This window comes from Mustela putorius, unplaced genomic scaffold (genome assembly GCF_011764305.1).
Source record: "Mustela putorius furo isolate JIRA1106 unplaced genomic scaffold, ASM1176430v1.1 tig00003898_pilon_pilon_pilon, whole genome shotgun sequence".
Taxonomy (NCBI): Eukaryota; Metazoa; Chordata; class Mammalia; order Carnivora; family Mustelidae; genus Mustela; species Mustela putorius.
Genome location: NW_025422047.1, coordinates 3,322,620 through 3,342,637, shown reverse-complemented (window position 1 = coordinate 3,342,637; position 20,018 = coordinate 3,322,620). Strand labels below are relative to the sequence as shown.

The window sequence follows — 20,018 nt, the reverse complement described above, 5'->3', positions numbered from 1 at the left end:
GAATTTCAGTAGGGAAATGAGAAAAAGGCTATTAGAGTGTATCAGCGTCCCCAAGACCATTCCCAGTTTTGATGATTGTCTAGCAGAACACAGTATGTGAGTTGTACCCATGAAATGATTTTTTTTTTTTAATGGTGAAGATAGACAAAGCAAACTTAGGGCAGGGGAAGGTGGGGGACATTGGGCAAATCCAGGGGAAATAAGGCACAAGATTTACTGAGTCCTCTGTGACTAGAATTGAACAGGGTGCCCTTAATTACTCCAGCAACAAATTGTGAGAAGCTCATTAGAGACTCAGTTTTACTATTTTACTGATGGTTAGTGTTTTAGGGATTTAGTAGTTAGGGTTTTACTGGTGGCATCCTCATGTAGGCATCCTTGGCCTGGCACAATTTTCAAGATTCCCAAAAGAAAGCAGTTATTTAGTATGAACCTTATTGTTTGTATGAACAGTTTAAACATAGTGAGCTATTTTTATCAGGATGGTGGGAGCCTTCCTGATACCCAAGGTAACATGTATCAGCCAATCTTTCAAGCAGGTTTTTCTAATAGCAGTATAGCAGGAAAAAAGCGGGTGGGATTCTAAAAGACTGATATGAACGACTATATATCAATAAATTAGACAACCTCAAAGTCACGGAAAACTCCTAGAAATATACAACCTAGCAAAACTGAATCATGAAGAAATAGAAAGTTGGCACAAACTGATTACTAGTAAGGAAACTGAATCAGCCATTAAACAAAACAAAACAAAAACTTCCCAATAAACAAAAGCAAGAACCAGATGGTTTCACTGGTGAATTCTACCAAACCTTTAAGAATACCATTAAGAATACCAGTATTTTTTTTTAACTTTTCCAAAAAGTAGAAGAGGAAACACTTTCAAACTCATTTTATAAGGGCAGCATTACCCTGATTCCAAAATCAGATGAGGACACCACAAGAAAAATTAGAGGCCAACATCCCTGATGAACATAGATGCAAGAATTCTCAACAAAATATTAGCAACCTGAATTTAACAAGATATTAAAAGGATCGCACACCATGATCAAGTACAATTTATTTTAGCAAGCAAGGATGGTTCAACATCTGCAAATCAGTGTAGAATACAACTTTTTAACAAAATGAATGATAAAAATCAAGTGATTATCTAGATAGCTGTAGAAAATGTATCTGACAAAATTCAACAACATTCATTTATGATAAACACTCTCAACAAAGTTGGGAATAGAAGGAAGATTCCTCAACATAATAAAGGCCACATATGACAAACTTGCTGCTAACACCATACTCAAAGGTGAAGAGATCAAAGCGTTTACTCTAAAATCAGAAACAACCAAGGATTTTCACTCCCCACTTTGATTCAACATAGTATTAGAAGTCCTAGCCAGAACACATGGGCAAGAAAAAGGTGGGGGGGGGCATCCAAATAGGAAAGGAAAAAATAAATCTCTCACTATTTGCAAATGACATAATATCATTTATGGAAAACCTTTAATAAAGAGTCAACTTAAAAACTGTTAGAATAAACAAGTTCAGTGAAATTTCAGAATAAAATAGCAGTACACAAAAATGTATTGCATTTCTACATACTAATAATGAATTACCAGTAAGAGAAAAGAAATCCATCCCATTTACAATTGCATCAAAAAGAATAAAATACCCAAGAATATATATAATCAATGAGATGAAAAACCTGGACACTGGAAACTATAAAACACTGGTGAAATACATTGAAGAAGATATAAATAAATGAAAAAAATTTTTGTGCTTATGGATTGGAAGAATATTGTTAAAATATTCAATCTACAGATGCAATGCAATCCTAATCAAATCCCTATTTCACAGAAATAAATAACTCTAAGATTTGCATGGATCCACAAAAGACCTTAAATAGCCAAAGCAATCTTGAGAAAGGACAAAGCTAGAGGCATCACAGTCCTCTAATTTCAAACTATATTATAAAGCTATAGTAATCAAAGCAGTATGGTATTACCATAAAAATAAACATACAAATCAATGGAATAGAAAACCTAAAATAAATCCATTTATATATATAAATACACACACACACACATGCATATATATGTGTGTATTTTTTTTTCAAATAATTTATAAGAAAGCCAAAAATATACAATGGTTAAAGGACAATCTCTTTAATAAACAGTGTTGGGCAAAGAAATGGAAAAATGTTCCATGCTCCTGGATTGGAAGAATAAATATTGTGAAAATGTCTATGCTACCTAAAGCAATCTACACATTTAATGCAATTCCTATCAAAGTACCATCCATCTTTTTCAAAGAAATGGAACAAATAATTCTAAAATTTATATGGAACCAGAAAAGACCTCGAATAGCCAAAGGGATATTAAAAAAGAAAGCCAACGTTGGTGGCATCACAATTCCGGACTTCAAGCTCTATTACAAAGCTGTCATCATCAAGACAGCATGGTACTGGCACAAAAACAGACACATAGATCAATGGAACAGAATAGAGAGCACAGAAATAGACCCTCAACTCTATGGTCAACTAATCTTCGACAAAGCAGGAAAGAATGTCCAATGGAAAAAAGACAGCCTCTTCAATAAATGGTGCTGGGAAAATTGGACAGCAATGCACAAAAATGAAATTGGACCATTTCCTTACACCACACACAAAAATAGACTCAAAATGGATGAAGGACCTCAATGTGCGAAAGGAATCCATCAAAATCCTTGAGGAGAACACAGGCAGCAACCTCTTCGACCTCTGCCGCAGCAACATCTTCCTAGGAACAACGCCAAAGGCAAGGGAAGCAAGGGCAAAAATGAACTATTGGGATTTCATCAAGATCAAAAGCTTTTTCACAGGGGTTTGGGAGAAGGGGGTGGGATGATGGGGTGGGATGATGGACATTGGGGAGGGTATGTGCTTTGGTGAGTGCTATGAAGTGTGTAAACCTGGTGATTCACAGACCTGTACCCCTGGGGATAAAAATATATGTTTATAAAAAATAAAAAATTAAAAAATAAACAGTGTTGGGAAAATTGGACAGCCACATGAAAAAGAATGAAACTTGACCACTATCTTACATCATACACAAAAATTAAATTAAAAACGCATGGAAAACTTGAATGTATGACCTGAAATCATAAGTTTTCTAGAAGACACATTGGTGTCTCTTTAACATCAGTCTTTAACATCAATCTTAATAATTTTTTTGGATTTGACACCAAAAACAAAGGAAACAAGGGCAAAAATAAATAAATGAGACTAAAATCAAAGTAGACAGGCTCTGCACAGCAAAGGAAACTAACAAAATGAAAAGATAACCCAATGAATGGGAGAAAATATTTGCAAATGATATCTGATATTAAGATTCATAACATATAAAAAACTCACACAGAACAGTAGCAAAAAAATCCAATTAAAATATGGGTAGAGAATCTGAATAATCATTTTTCCAAAGAAAACATACAGATGGCCAATAAGTACATTAAAAGATGGTGAACATCATTAATCATAGTAATGTAAACTGAAACCCAATGAGACATCAACTTATATCTCTTGGAATGGCTATAATCAAAAAGACAAGAAATAATACAAGTTGGTCAGGATGTGGATGAAGAGTACTGTTCGTGGGAATATAAATTGGCTCAGCCACTATAGAAAACTCTGGAAATTTCTCAAAAAAATAAAAAAGAACTACCATATGATCCAGCAATTCCACTTCTGGGTATTTATCTGAAAGAAACAAAAGCATTAACTCAAAAGATATGAGCACCCCCATGTTCATTACTTCATTGTTTACTAAAGCCAGGTATGGGAATAATTTCAGTGTCTTTCAATGAATGAAAGGATAAAGATTTATATATATTTATATATATATAAAATATATGTATATATATATCATATATGTATATATATATACACACACATAATATATACATATACATCACACACACACTCACAATGGAATACTATTCAACCATAAAAGAATATGAAGCCTTGCCACTTGTGACAATATGGATGGATCCTGTGCACATTATGCTAAGTGAAATAAGTCAGAGAAAGACATTTTGTATGATCTCACTTACATGTTGAATAAAAAATCATAAAAAATCCAGGGGATGGGTAAAATGGATGAAGGGGATCCATGGGGACAAACTTCCACTTGTAAAATAAATAACTTACAGGAATTTAATGTACAGTATGGGATTATAGTTAGTAATACTGTATTGTATATTTGAAAGTTGCTAAGAGAGCAGACCCTAAAAGTTCTCAACACAAGAAAAAAGTTGTAATTCTGTGTGGTGATGTATATTAACCAGCACTGATCACAAATATCGAATCATTTTGTTGTACACCTGAGACTAATATTTTACATACCAAGTATATCTCAAAAAAACTTGCAATATTTTTAAGGCTTTGGAGTTAAATTTCTTTTGGTTATAACATTGTGCTGAGATGGCTCTTAAGTTGGAAGAATAAAATTCCAGTTTTATTCAAATGTAAGGGGAATATTTCTGGGGCAAGTTGGGTTATTATAAAAATAAGGCAAACAATAAAGTGTCTGGTATGCCAGTTTGTTTAGAGTGTCTCAAATAACAGAGAGTTATTTGAAAGCCCCACTGGGCTCTGGTGTCAAAATAGAGCTCCTAAGTTAGAGGCATTTTTCCATTCTCCGCAGACTACTGAAGAATCGCCCAGGCCATCATGGCAGCTACATAGATGTTTGAAATGCAAACAGTGTGAGCAATAGGAGACAAGACAGGAGTATCAGCTGTTATCAGATGTCCACAAAAAGGAACATCAAATGCACCTTGGGAACATGACAATGAGGTAGCAGGTGCAGGATAAAGGTAGAATACACAGGGTCATCCATGGACTTTAGTTTAGTAGGCTTGGGCTGCCAGTACAAAATGCCACTGAGAGGGTGGCTTACATAGAAGAAATCTGTATGTGTGTGTGTGTGTGTGTGATTCTAGAGGCTGAAGTCTAAGAGCAAGATATGGTGAGTTTTTATTTCTCCTGATGCCTATCTTCTTGGCTTATAAGTGGTCTTCTCTGTGTCCTCATATGGTCTTTTTTTTCTGTGTATATGCATCCGTCATGTCTCTCTTCTCATAAGGTCACCACTCCTACAGGATTACGGTCCCATCCTTTTGATATCACTTAACTTTAATTACCTCCATAAAGATCTTATCTCCAGATCCAGTAACTTTGGGGGTTAGGACATCGACAAAGGAATTTTTAGGGGACATGGTTCAGGCCATAACACCATCTCACACCTATCTTATGGAATCCATTTCATTCACACTCCCTGAGTCTGTAGGAGGTTGGAATTCTAGTGGGTAAGCCAGGTTAACTATCTTGTTATTCTTCATTTTATTATATTTTCTCTTTTTTTCCATCCTATATTTTCTAATAGGTGATCCTGAAGCTGCTCTCGTGGTTAATTTGGATATTTGAAAATTATTACGTGAGCCACTGTCCCTTCTCAATGTTCTCAGGAAAGAAGCAACACTGTACAGAATCCTACTACATATTTTTGTTAGATAGCACTGCCATTTTGCACACAGGCTACATTCAAAGAACTAGGTTGAATAAATTCACTGTTTTTAGAATCAAAATTATGTAAATGATCATCTCATTTTAACAGTATTTATAACATTCTCCAAGTTTTATAAATGGTTTTGTATACGAATGAATGAATAAATAGTATTTCTCTCTCTTACAGCAACCTAAATGCAATTATGCTCACGGAGGGAAATAGAAAGAAAAGAATTATAGTTTCAATAAAATGCTGATCTCCAAACTAGCAGTTGACATTTTCAGGTATTTTTGATAAAAGCCACAGTGTGAGTTCTTAAGAGTCTGTCATGCCTTCCATATAAGAGAAGAAGTTGCAAGGCCAGGTTGTCTCTCTCCACCCTCTCCCCAAACGTGCCCAAGCAGGGGCTGGTTTTGTTATGGTTAATTTAGCAGCTTAAAGGATTTTAACTTTCTGTTTACCTCATTTAATTTTGTCTAGGGGTCAGCTTTTTAAATGTTGCAGGCGTGAAATTAACTGTGTCACTGTGGTTGCTTTAGCTTAACAGGACATACGGATCGCAGCTCCTGCAGTTGAGCAGTACTCAAGGTTTTGAGGTGTGTGTGAAAGTATGTGTGTGTGTTACTTTAAAGAGTTTTCTTACAAAATGTTAATATTCAAGAGACTTGAGAGCACCCTTGTCCTGTATCAAATCTGATTTGAGGGAACTGGTTTTACAGAGTTCCTTGAGTAGTTCTCTCCTACTAACTTTCAGGTAGAAGTACTACTGATTAAGAGATGTTAATTTGACCAAAGAATTTATTCTGAGACACCAATCCATGTGTAGCTTTTATGATACTTTTACAGCAGTTCAAGAAGCCTTAACAAGTTTGTCTTCTGGTTTTTTTGCCATGTGTTTCTAAACCCAAGGTAAAATTTTCTCATCCCAGTAGGGCTCCGACTGCTTAATCTTTTCAAACAAATCCAAGGCCTGACTGGTGGCAAAGTCTACATCAGTAAGCAAGCTGGAGGAACTCAGCATCCACCCAATATTTATTCCACAGAAGATCAAGCAACTGATGATCCCAAGAAGATTTGAAATGTAAGACTTCTAAGGTATAATATTGTTTTCAGCGCACACCAAAATCTTCTATTTTACTACGTGGAATAGCCCGATACTCGAGAGTGACCTTCATCAAGAGGTTTGTAACCTTTGGGTAGGTATGTCCTAAAGGCTTCAAGATTTAATTTCCCTGCAGATACTATTCCTGTCAGGTTTAAACAAGCCCTGGTATAAGCCTGCTGAGAATCTCTGAAACCTGTGCAAACCGGACATGTCCAGACTTCATCCCCAGAAAGTTCTCCAAACCTAGTGAACACTGTAGACAGAACCGAAGATCACTTTCTAAATCTCATATAGTTTCTGTAGCTCCCCAAGCTGAGTAACACTTTGGTGACAGTATCTGGAGCAATGAGTTTGGGTATCATTCTGTTTAATCCACTAAGATTTGGAATTTTTTATTAGCATTCCTACAGAGCACAGACTAACTTACTCCCACAATTATCTAAAGCCTCAGCCAAGGGGTCATAAATAACATAATACAGTATTTAAGATAAGTGGCACTGGACAGCTTCTCCATTGATTGTGGAATGTGCTAAGGTTTTGTCTTTCATGTCCACATAAGAGAGGAAAAAAAAGAAAGCTTAAGGGAAAGGACTCACTACAAGTCCTTTGTCTAAAAACCTTGGGAAGTTTGACATCCCATTCTTTCTGACCTCTGAGTGATCACAGCTATAGCCAGAGATAATGTTTTTTAATGTCTCAGTTTGAACATGGCCCAATATTTAAAGTAAAATCCACAGATTAAGCCTTCTTATAAATTTCCTGGTTCCGTTGCCTTGCATTATTAGATATATTTCTGTTTCCTCTGCTTTCATAGACCTAAATAATGAAAACTCTTTATAGTTCTTCCAAAGCTCACCAATTCTGACATGTGGTATTCACATTTTGTGAGTAATTTCCAAGGAACTTCCTATTTTTCTGTTGAGCTGTACGCCAAGATAACTTTTGGAAGGTACAGCAGCATAGGTAATTGGCAATTATCCAGATTTGTGTTGGCTATGTTATGGAGATGTTTCTATAAATTAGGGATCCGGGCAAACAGGTAAATTTTATTACCCAGTCATAATTCTCATTGGGGGTGTTCCCTTACTTTATATTCTCTCTTCATATATTTATATGAAATTGCCTCAAATGATGCTTTTTCTTCAGGAAGAGCTCATCGATAGATATCCCAAAACAGCCATAATTAGGCAAGCTGGCCAATTAAATAAGGAAACACAATATCTTGTTAGCAATTGGCATCAACTGTTGGGTGACATTTTGATAAACTGCTTCAATATACTGTATAGCATTTTGGTGCTTTTTCACTTCTTAAAAGGTCACAGTCTCTGAAAAGTAACATCGAAAAAGCTGATATTTAAAGGGTATAGAAAAATTCAAATAAATAGTCTGGTCTACTGTTAGATAGCGCTTCTCTTTTCACAATGAAATCTCTGATCATCTACTTGGCCTGTTTATTCTGCTGGTTAAGGTTTCCATTGTTCTAAGGGGGAGATGACATGTCTTTTTCTATCTGAAGATCTGCTATCTCTCAAAGCCTTACTCTGTACTTTTCAGTATGAATTTTTTTTCCTTTTTTCTTTCCCAATATGAAATTTAACAGTTGAATTACTTGGGAAGATCTAAGTGGTTACTAGTGGGTCCTTTCCTAAAAGACCTAGAGATATTTCTATACCAAAGCCCATTAGTGAGATTTTCAGAAACTTCTTCAAAATACTCTGAGGAGTGTGGACTGCATTGTTTATGGGTGGAAATCAGGGTCAACTCCTCCAAGACCCTCGATTAGTATTTCTTGTAATGTGATCCATAAACCATCTACCTTTAAACAACACATGAAGTATTTTATCAAAACTGCAGATACTTGCATCAAAATCCAGATCAACTGAATCAGGATCACCTCAGGTGGAGCTGAGGATGCCTCATTTTTAGAAAATCTCCAGGTAGCACACCTTTGGAAACTGTAGCTCTGTGCCGAAGAGAGGCAGTCTGACCACTAGGGAACTTACAGCTAGATCCTGCCTCTCTTTCTCCATACCCAGTAACCTTTCTACATTCTCATCCAGCAGGAAAATCACTTCTATTCCTCACATCATTTTAAGACAAAACAAAAATAAAACAAGTTGCTTTCTTCCAAAATGACCCATCCTCAACTTTTTTGTTCAGCTGGATGCAAGGGTCTGTCCTTGCACACTGTGTGCAGCTTGTGAACATTTATTTGGAAGATGGGGAGAACAACATCGTCTTGCTATGAGTGGATAATTCTTCTTTTCAATTGTCCTAGGTAACGTATGAAGTGCCACAAACTTCTTTTACAGTCTAGTTAGAAAGGTCTGAGCGCTGGCGCAAATCCACGGCCCTGTGTGAGCATCGACTGGTTGAACAGGCCAGCGGTCCCCTTGTTCAGTCCGTTGGCCACAATCACGGAAGTGAGGTGGCATAACTCCCTTTTCAAAGAAGGTTGTACTTATTTCACCCTTTCCCCAGTACATAATCAGTTTTATTGATTCCAAATAAATATCTGACATTTGGTTCAACAACTTTTGTAGCTTAAAGCTTCCAAAAAAGCAATTTCCTCACAACAAAAGTGCTGGAAATACATTGTAACGTGTGCAAATGGCAGGAGGTTAACGAGGCAGGGACATGTTTATATCAAGTCTCCTCATTTCTGTGTGCCTGCCCTGGAGGTCAATGAAGAGGTCAAGGCTCAAACAGCCAGTAAGGCCCAGCTGGTGGTCACCTCACAGACCCTAAGGAAGAACCCTCATTCAGGTTTGAGAAAGGCAAGGTGTAGACTTCTATCCTCAGATCATAGTCATCAGCTGTATACTTTCTTTAAAAGGAAAAAATGTTCTGTGGGCTTCAGCTATAATGAGTGTCCTGCTGCTTAGAATCTGCTATTGGGAGGGGGGGGGCCCACTCCCTGCTGTCTCTCCCTCCCCAAGTTCTATCAACTCTGAGACATTGGATGAGACATTGAGAGAATTTATCTTTTCTCTGACTCTTCAGGTTCATGGTCTTCTATTAAGTGGCTTGTTTGTGCCCATTTATATTTTGTGCCTTTCCTCATTTGCTTTGGATTTCCTGATAGTTATTGAGCTTCTTGTGTACCCCTACCTGATGCCACGAAAAACTAGACTCAGCACTTAGCTACAGCCCCTGGCCTTTCCCATTCTCAAATGTCTGTCTGTAGCCCTCCTTTTCTTGAGAACCTGACCACTAGAAAGATACCATTTACCAAGTTGTCCCAATCAACTGATGCCTGGATCTGGTCATTCCAGATCTGGCCAGTGGCTATCAGTGACTTAGTAGTGACAGCAAAAGTAAAGGACTATTGATTGTATATGAATATAACTCCAGTTCCCAACTCCCTTTTAAAGCTCTTCATGAAATTCTGTAAAGCACAAGAGGAATTAAGAAGCCAGTAGATTATACTGAGGGTGGGGTGGAAACATTAGTATGTATAGAATACCAGCTAAGGGCTGGGTGTACTGCATTCCTTATGGTCAGAAAATGCCTCTTGGGGATGGGCGGGGGGGAATCGAGCATACCCTACAGTAAAAAAGTAGATAAAGTGATAAAAAGTAAGAACAAAAGTAGGGGAGCAGGTCATGTTTTAAGAAACACTGGGCACAAGAAATATATACATATGTATATATATGAAATATAAAAATAGTCAAGGGACTCAAAGAATAATTCAATATTAAAAATTATGCTTCAGTGGAAAGTTTACAAATCAGGTTCAACAACAGACAGGATCACCTTCAACACAATCAAATAAAGACCATACCTGCTGCATTGATTTCTCTATTCCCCGTCGAACTTGCTTTTGTGGCACATGATAGGAATGCCAAAGATATTCCTTAAATTAATCCATATATGAAAGAATAAAATAACTGCTTGGTCAGTCAAGTAAACTGCATTATAGAGCCAAAATTTGGGCAGTGACATTGGGGCATTTACTAATAATCATAAAGCTGTGAGCCTGTGTCCAACATAAACATGGGTCTCGAAAATAATGCATTTCTCTTGCTCATAGGTATTATTCCACCAAAGGTTAAAGATCGCAGTCCTCTCTCCGCCTGTTTTCTTTCTAAATGGTATTCAGAGCTTCACCAAAATGCGCTTCCTATCTCTTAGCATGGTTATTTTTCACATTATTTAGAGAAAATTTGTCTTCCTGCTAGAAATTTTTGCATTGTATATACAACATTACTTATTGCTTGGATAATGCCCTATTAATTTCAATGGATTCCTTTTGACATAAAAATGGATTTGCACTGAAGGGCAAACACTACCTCCATATGTATCCAGGCTGCATTACAATCGAATCCATCACATTATACATTTATAGGTGTCTACCCCTGTTACACTGCTGAAATGGTCTGCCATAAAAAATGGCCATGTGAAGAGCTGGTTTAAATTTCATGCATTTTTACTTGCAAAGTATCTGGTTAGATGAACAGAAGCCTCCAAGATGAAATCCTTTCCAACATGAATATGCGAACGTGACTCCCCGGGAGCAGTGACAGCTCAGCATTTCGTCCAGTGCCTTTTCTTTAGATTCCAATGACAGATTTGTTTTAGGGTCAGCATGTTGGAAAGCATGGAGAATTTATTTTTTTGGAAGCTCGCAGTGGTAAATGGCACACTGGAAGAGGAAAATGCGAGCACTGTTTTCTTTGGCACTCCCAGTGCTAGTCAAGGAGAGCCCTTACGTGGTCTCCAAAAGCCCAGTTTAGCATTTGGGACCTTTCAGGTTTTATCTTTAGAAATAATTGTTTCACGTGTCTATTAGCTGACGTGTTTTCGGCAACTAAAAGGTCTTCCTTTTTCTTAGGAAGCATGGGAAATCGTGTCTATGAAGGTGACTTCTGGTTTAGAGGCAAATATATGTTCCTCGGGGACAAGCATGGAAGTGAGACTTAATAGGTCTTACTGTTCAGGGTGCTTCTAAAAAGTGAGGGTCAAGAGCTTAGGAGAACACCAGTTTTGTGGAATTTCATCAAATTTCCCATTTTTCCCTAAGTTAAAAATTCCAAATGGATGGACATGTATTATAGCAAATAGCTTACCAGTAGGAAGAAAAAAAAAAATCACTAGATTTCTATCTATGAATTAAACAAGGAAAAGTGTTGGCTCATGTTTTGGGATTTTTACTTCTAGCGTAATAAAAACAAAACAGAACTGGAACTGACAATAACACCACCAGATTTGAATCAGAACGTTTGGGTTATCTCTGTCCTTTGTAGATGTCAGACTTCAAGAAGCCATCAGGTTCTATCACATGCTTTCTGTATAAAATGGGGACTTTCCATAAGGGGAAGTTGCTCCATGTATTTAAGAAAAGTAAAGCCAGTATTTATAATCACAGGTTTTGCATAAAAATGTAGGCTTCTGGTCTCAGGCACTTTATATTTAAAATCAGGATAAAAATCTACTTTTTGCCCATCTGTAGATTAAATAAGATAGTATGCCTTGAAATTTTAAATGTTATTTACCATTCACTGAACTCATATTATTCTTGCTTTTAATGGTTTCTTTTCTCTCTTCTAATTTTCTTTCTTTCTTTCTTAGATCCCAGGTATTAACCACAATACTTCATTCTTGATGGTTTGAAGACTACAGGTTCTTTAGTTTGGCTTGGCCCATGAATTCTGGCTCATAATTTTTCCATTCAAATTATTACAAGATGGTTTTATTTATCATAATGTCTGAATTGAATATAAATGAAGCACAGTGTACATCAGCTTCCTTATGTGAATACATATGGGTCTTGTACATGTAGAAAGGGACGGAGTGAATGAATTTTGAGACGGTGAAGATGTGGGTGGAGTACGTTTCTTTTCTCATTTCTTCCCTTCCATCAATAAAAGCTTTTCAATACATAAGATAGAGAAGTAATACATACGGATGCAAATCGCACTGGCTTACTGTGAGTTTTTAAATAGAGGACCCACACTGTTCTTGTCTTAGAGTATGTTAAAATATATTTTCATAAAATTGTATTATAACCCTCAAATTAGTCTGATTCTGTTTTTAAAGCCTTTCTGCAGAATTTAGTGGTTCAAAGTTAAGGTTGAAAATGAGCTGTCCCTGGCATTACAAAGGATCTGTAGAATTCCTTTCTGTAACTAGGAGTTTGAAAACCAACTATCAATCACGTTCTAACTTAAAAAGATATAAATGTGTACCAAGCAGAAAGAATTCGGTTCAGGTCTGCTGGCCCAAATACAATGGTCTGAATAGCAAAGTCCTGAGATTTCTTAGCTGCATAATGTTCTTACAAATGGTCCATGCTGTGCTAATAAAACTATTGTGACGAGGAGCTTTTGCAGTGGAAACTGACAGATGAGGCAGAGTTAAGTACTTTTTCAGACAAGCTACTGCAGTAAATCATTAAGGCACACAAACAATCATCCTTCATCAATGCGCAATTTGTTTCATAGCAATTGCAAATCGAAAACAATGTAAACAAACAAATCGACAACTAATGAACATCCCCCACCGCTCACTGTAAATAGATCTACAACTTTAGAAGAACACTTTATCCAACACATTGTCAACTCATTGTAAACACATCTACAACTCATAAACAACTCATTACCCAGTATGTTGTCACCTCATTGCAATTAAAGTTGAATGTTAACTGTACTGTATGTTCCTGCTCTGAATCAGATTATACCCTGGGAGGAAAATGCAAAGGAAGGAGAGCCAGTTCAGAAACCAGAAGGCTTTTTACTTCACTTCCGCCACCCCTCTCCCCACCGTGTTTGACTCTTAAAATTATTTGACCAGGCTCATGTAGAAATTAACCTGCATTTTTTACCCTTTCTTCAGGTATTCCCCTTTTTTCATTTGCATAGAGAAGGCAGTGGTTTCTTAGCACAAGTTCCTTTCATAGAGGAAAAGTAAATGTGTAAAGTATTCCCCAAGCAGTAGTAAAACTCACAGCTTTTACCGTAATTGCTTTGTGTGAACTGCGTTTGGCATCCCTACCTGGTGTATAATCTCCTGGGTGGGGCCGGCGTTTTTTACAGTCTGCAGGCTGATGGTTTGGGAAAAGCAAATATGAACATACGAATGTCACCGCAATTCTCTGGTAACGTTACTGTTGCCTGAGGATTTAAGCGGGTTTCTTCACCATTTGGGCTTCTGTAATCCTTACATCACAGAAGGAGTTTTGCCAGGTTATAGGTGTGAGCTTATGTGTAATATACACACTTAAGCAGATGCCTCCACAGCATCTGACCCTTTATACAAATTGTAGGGTGGATGTGTGAGATGGGGGTACGATTTTAAAATAATTTGTTTTTGTTTATCTTTTTTTCTGATTCAGACCAAGCTTTAACTTTCTTGTTTACTTGTGTGGAAGACGGAAGAATTTGAATTGGAATGCTACTAAATAGCGATAATTTGCACATTTGAGATACAATCCTATATATATAATTATGTAGATAATTTAGCAGCTTAATTAGAAGCACCATATTCATAATAACCAACCCAAAAGGGCTGTGGTATAGTGAAAAAACCACTGGCAACAAGGGCCTCGGTTCTCTATCCACATTTGCTTCTAAAGAAATAAGAGATTTCTTAAAGTGTTATTCCAAAAGGTTAGTCATAGATTCCTTCCTGGGTAAACTGATCTTGAAAGTTCCTTCCAACTTGAAGTTTTATTCTGGATATTTTGAACATCTATAACGTAGCTAGCACTGAGGTACTCTGAATGACATATTAGAAATGATTTCTGTCTTGGGAAATAGTGGGATGCCATCAAGGCTTTGCAGTTAGCGAATTTCATGTGAATATAGTTCTGTCACCTCCTAGTTGTGACATGTCCTCTCTGAGCCTCAGATTCTGTACCCATAAAATGAGACTGCAAGATTCTGAGGATTAAAGATTAAAATGTTTGTCAAGCATCTAGGGCAATGCTCAGTGCTGAACAAGTGTTCGATATATACGATGATGGTGGTGGTGGTGGCCAAACGAGTTTCCAGCCTCTAGAGAAAACTCAGACCAAGAAAATAATAAGGTCTTTTGATTCGTTCATCCCTCTATCATCTCCCATATTCACTTTTCATTATATACTCCATCTACATTAATGTTTTCTTAGGAAAACACTTTTGGGGAAAAGCCACAGATTTTCCATTCTGCTCTTCTAAGATACTCTAAGTAGTTGTGCAATATTGAAGTATGATCCCTCAGATTTAAATGCTAAAAATAAGAGTAACATTTTTACTCAAAAAGAGACTTTTGGAACTCTTTTTTGTACACGGTTCTCAAGATAGACTAAATTATTCTAAAGAGAGGCCACTTGTTACAATATGAAGATCGGTGCACCATGAGCTGAAGTGTGGATTTCAGTCCTCATTCTGACATCAAGCAAACATTTGATTTGAGCAGCTCCCTTAACCTAAGTGAACATCAGCACTTGCTGCCTCAACTGTCTGTCTCACTTCCTTTTAACCCATTTGTTTATTCAACCAATAGTTATTAATCACTTTGATGCGCTAGGGACTCTTCTAGGCGGTAGGGATCCATTAGGAGTAAGACTAACTGTTCCCTGGTCTCATGGAGCTGTTGATGAGACAAAGTGAGTAAGTAAAAAAGTGAATGCAACTTCGAGAAAAAAGGACTGTGAGAAATGAAGCGGGCAAGGTATCTGAAAGTGATGGAAGTGGGCCCTTCCCCTACTTTTTCTCCTCTTTAAAAAAAAAAAAAAAAGTGATGGCGGGCTACTCTGTTTTTGATACAATGGTGAGAGAATTCCTCTCTGAAGATGCCATTTGATCACAGACCTGAATTAAGTGATAAAAAAGTCATGCATTATTGCACCAGACTCATGGATTATAGACTATAAGAATTTAAAACTTGCTTTTTTCTGTTTTTCTCTATTTTGAGGCTAACAGAATCCATTCTCACCATCTTTATTGCTCCTATCCTTTAAGGTGTAAGAATGTGGTTGCTCTCTCCTCCTCTGCCCCACGTAGGCTTGCATGTATCTTTCCCATTCCCTGTCTTCTTCTAGTATCAAAAACTGAGCCTTCATAACACCCTTCAGTAGGTTTTATCTTTATTCCCATAACTACACATTTACGTTATTTATAAAAAATATTCATGCCGGAGTGAATACAAAAAGAACAAACACTTAGAAAGAGAGAGTTGTAGGAGATGAGGTCAGGGACTCAGCAGATCTCTTAGGCCAGCATAAAGGCTTTGGCTCTGGCTCTGATCAAGGTGGAATTCTTCTGACGTGCTATCTGAATAGACTGTAGGTTGTCAATGGTAGAGCAGAGACACCAATCCAGACCCTCTTGTAATAAATTATCCAAGCAAGAGATGATGGAGGCTTGGACTAGTAGAGTAGTAGTGGGGGTGGTGAGAAATAGCTGGATCTGTGACTTCTAAATATCTGGGACTCAGGAGTTGATCATTGTTGGATGGTGGTGGGCTAGGTGAGATGAAAGCATCATTTGGTACTCTGCACTCCTGAACTTCTTTGACTAGTTATGAGCAGGAAGACCTGAGGCAAGTCAGTCAATTTCTCTGATCCTGAGACTTCCCTGAGTTCTATGAAGACTAAGGAGGACAGATGGCACACGGTCACCCCTCAGTAAACAAACTTTAGCTTCTATCTCTTCATCCTTTCTTTATTGTAGCAAACATGCTAGAAATAGTATGCTGTTCTAAGGTGGGCCATTTTATTTTGTGACTACTCTCACAAAGATAGGTAGAGAACATACTAAAAATAAATTCTAAGACAAATAAAGAACACAGTAATAGGTCATAAAAACAAAAAGGTATTAGATATTCACAGATTAGATCGCACAGATAAATTTTAGAAACCTCTTTCCCAGACCAAAATCTGTAGACTGCCAGTAATATGGGCTACGGGCTCACAGGTGTGAGTCAACAAAGAGGCGTCTCAGTGGAGGTGGCGGTGTGCTGGTGGCACCATCTTTCTGGCGACCTAATGCCTTCTTAAAAAATTGGGCCTGGCTTCAAAACGGGCCAGCTTCCTCTGAAGCTGAATACACAATAAATATTTTATTTCCTTAAGACACTTCGACCTTATCAAATGCTCAATTTTTTTTTTCCCTAGAGATTTGTATCCAATTGTTCTGAGCAAAGAATGTTAATGATGTACCCATTCTCAGGTTACCTGGTGCTCTGAACATGTGAAGAGAAAAGGCTTATTAAAAGATGCTTTCTAGAAGGGGAAAACTTATGGCCATAGACTGCATCCACTAACCCTCAAGAATAATATGTTTATTGGGCGCCTGGGTGGCTCGGTGAGTTAAGCCTCTGCCTTCGGCTCAGGTCATGATCCCAGGGTCCTGGGATCAGGTCCCACAGCAGGGAGTCTGCTTCCCCCTCTCTCTCTGCCTGCCTCTCTGCCTACTTGTGATCTCTGTCTGTCAAATAAATAAATAAAATCTTTAAAAAAAAAAAAGAAGACGATATTCATAAAACTGAATAGGACAGAACAGAAAACATAGAAACAGGATGGTAACAGCATTCACTGAGCACACTTTATGTATCACCCACTGATCCAATCACTCTGCATTTAATAGCTCATTTGCACAAAACCCCTAGAATTTGCACAAAATTCCCAGTTCCATAAGTAAACAGAGGCCTGGAGAGTTCATTTTTGTCCAAGCACAGCTAAAAATGCCCAGGCCAGCATTTGAACCCAGGCCTTCTGGCCTGAGGTTGCATTTTGAAGCATTATTCAATACTACCTCTATCATGCGCAGAAAAAGAAATCAAGGAATATATTAACTTATACCCAGCCCTGAAAAACAACTCTCTCTGTAGGAACAGTCTCTCATTAATAACAATATAAAGCGAGAAGGTGAGCTGAAAGGCAAATGAAGGTCTGAAAGCTTATTCACACTCCAGCCTGGTGTGTGGCAATCTTTACCCCTTAAAAGGACCTAAATCCCTCACGCGGCCATGTAAGGCATGTTGTTAGAACATTCTCGGAGCCAGTCCCTAAATCAGCCCTCTCTCCGCTGCCAGCCAGGTCAGGGCATCTGGGTAGCCCCCAAAGAATCACTCAATGAGAATATACTCAAGAGTTTACCAAATGAAAAGGAAGGATGATGAGATCTCAGTAGGGAAATAATATTACACCTTTCGTGTGAAAATTCCCATACATAACGCACACATACACACAAAACCATGTTACCTCTCAACTTTTTCTCCTTTTCTCCCTTCCTTCACCCATTCCATCTCTGTCCTTTGCTCTCAGATTCCCCTTGAAGTCTATCACGTTTCCGGACGAAAACAGGTGCTCAAAGTGTGCTAACATTTTACAGGTGTGTAAAACAGATGCGTGCACATTATGTCGCAGGTCCAAGGCATTTGAGACATACAGTTGCTAAGATTTGAGTCCTCTCATCTTTATTAGATCAGGATGCTATATAGAATGTTGTTTGGTGTCCTATCTGCTTCAAAGTAAAGGGGATTTTTGAAGATTTGGAACCCCTATAAAAATAAACTTAAATGATTTTAACCAATATTCTGCTTGATTTATTTATCAATAAGTTGTATTTAAAGATTTAGGTTTCCCAATGATACACATTTTTTTAAGATTTATTTATTTTAGAGAAAGCATGTGAGTAAGCATGGGGGGAGGGGCAGAGGGAGAGAGAATCCCAAGTAGACTCCCCGCTGAGCACTGAGCCTGTGGCAGGGCTCCATCACACCACCCCGAGATCACGAACTGAGCCAAAACTAAGAGTCAGACACTTAACCCTCTGCACCACTCAGCTGCCCCATTATATGCATTCTTTCACTGAATTACGTTCTTTATAAAATTCAGGGTTTACCTATAGTTTGATGCTTAAATTGGATTGGTATTTAACATCATGCTACTCATCCCCAGAAGCAATAGGAAAGTAACCTTGTGAAAACTGAAAGTAAACCTCGCACTGCCGAATGGAGTCCACCAAAGGCAATGAAAGTTCAAGCTATATATTGTACTTAAAACGAGTGAATTCTGCCCACTTCCACACCATCTGGTTATTTTTTCTTCACTTTTCCATAACTCATCCTGTTTTCTCCTTCTGTACTTTTCTTGTTCTTCTGCTGCTTTTAAGTCTCATCTGAATTTGCCTATTTTATCACTCAACAGAGACTATCTTGGACTTTTCCTCTAAGTCCTGGCTGACTACAGGCTAAATTCCAGATAACTAGCTCGGGTTGAAATATATATGTAGAAAAATTTTATATGGAACATCTGTTGTACAAATGGAGATGCTTTTAACAAACATCTAGTCTTTGATCTAAATAGATCTTGTTTTCCTTTGACTTCCTACAGAAGATCACAGCTACAGGACTTCTTCTACCCCTTACCCTCAAAACTGAACTCCCTCCCTCCACATGTCAGGCATTTAGACCATTTTCTGTTTTAAGATTACAAGCTAAAGAGTGATGAATATTCTTGAACGTCTCTTGTTCCTAATAGGGACTTTAAAAAAACAACTTATCTTCTCTGTCATCGAGTTTCTGTAACCTACAAGGATTTCTCAGAGGGCAGCTTAACTATACATTCATAATTCTTAAAATTCAGTTTCTCCTTCTCATAGTCTTGTCATCTAAAATGTCTTAAATAGCCAGGTTTTAACCTAGATTGCAGTTAAGTGCTACATTATAAACTATGTTTTAAAAATATGTTTTAATTAACTTTTCAAATCTACTCATTAAAATTCCCACAAAGTGGACTACCAGTGGAACACTTTGTAAATAAGCACTCTTAGGTACCTAACAAAGAAATTGTCTACAAGAGTTTTGTAGGAAATTGCAAGCAGTTATTATTCTACTTTAGTTATCATAAATGTTGAAAGTAAATACCAAACATGTGTAACTCACCTTATAAAAATAAGAGCTAACTTAATTGGTCTTTTTTAATACACAGGTTTTTGAGTCACCATACATAAGATTTTAATTTTCAAAGTTTGTCAAAATATCAAATGAATTACACCTTAGCAAAAGTGTATCAACTATGAAAGCATTGGGACTCTGACAAACTATTTCAACTCTCAGATTTGTGACCTACATGGTCAACGAGTGATGGATTAGGAATGAAAGGGTTAAGCTGTGTGTGTGTGGGTGCGTGACAGCCAGGAAGTGAGTTCAGGGCACCACCATTCAGCTAGGTCAAGGCCTCGTGGAGTCAACGGTCAGGGAAACCAAGGGTTCAGAGAGCTGGGGACCTGGAGAAACATGCCCTGGAGAATTTCAAGGAAGCAAGGTCTAGGAACACCACTTGCAGCTAGGGGCAGGGCTATTTTGCAAGCCTTCGCCCAGAACAGTGACTAGTGTTACAATCCTGAACCACTCTCTCCAAGATGGTGATTTCTGTCATTCAGCCATAGGGA

General features: G+C 37.7%; 1 pseudogene; it reads right to left on the bottom strand.

Moving 5' to 3' along the window:
* Positions 1 to 6,304: 6,304 nt before the first annotated feature.
* Positions 6,305 to 9,125, bottom strand: LOC123388355 (annotated as a pseudogene).
* Positions 9,126 to 20,018: the final 10,893 nt, after the last annotated feature.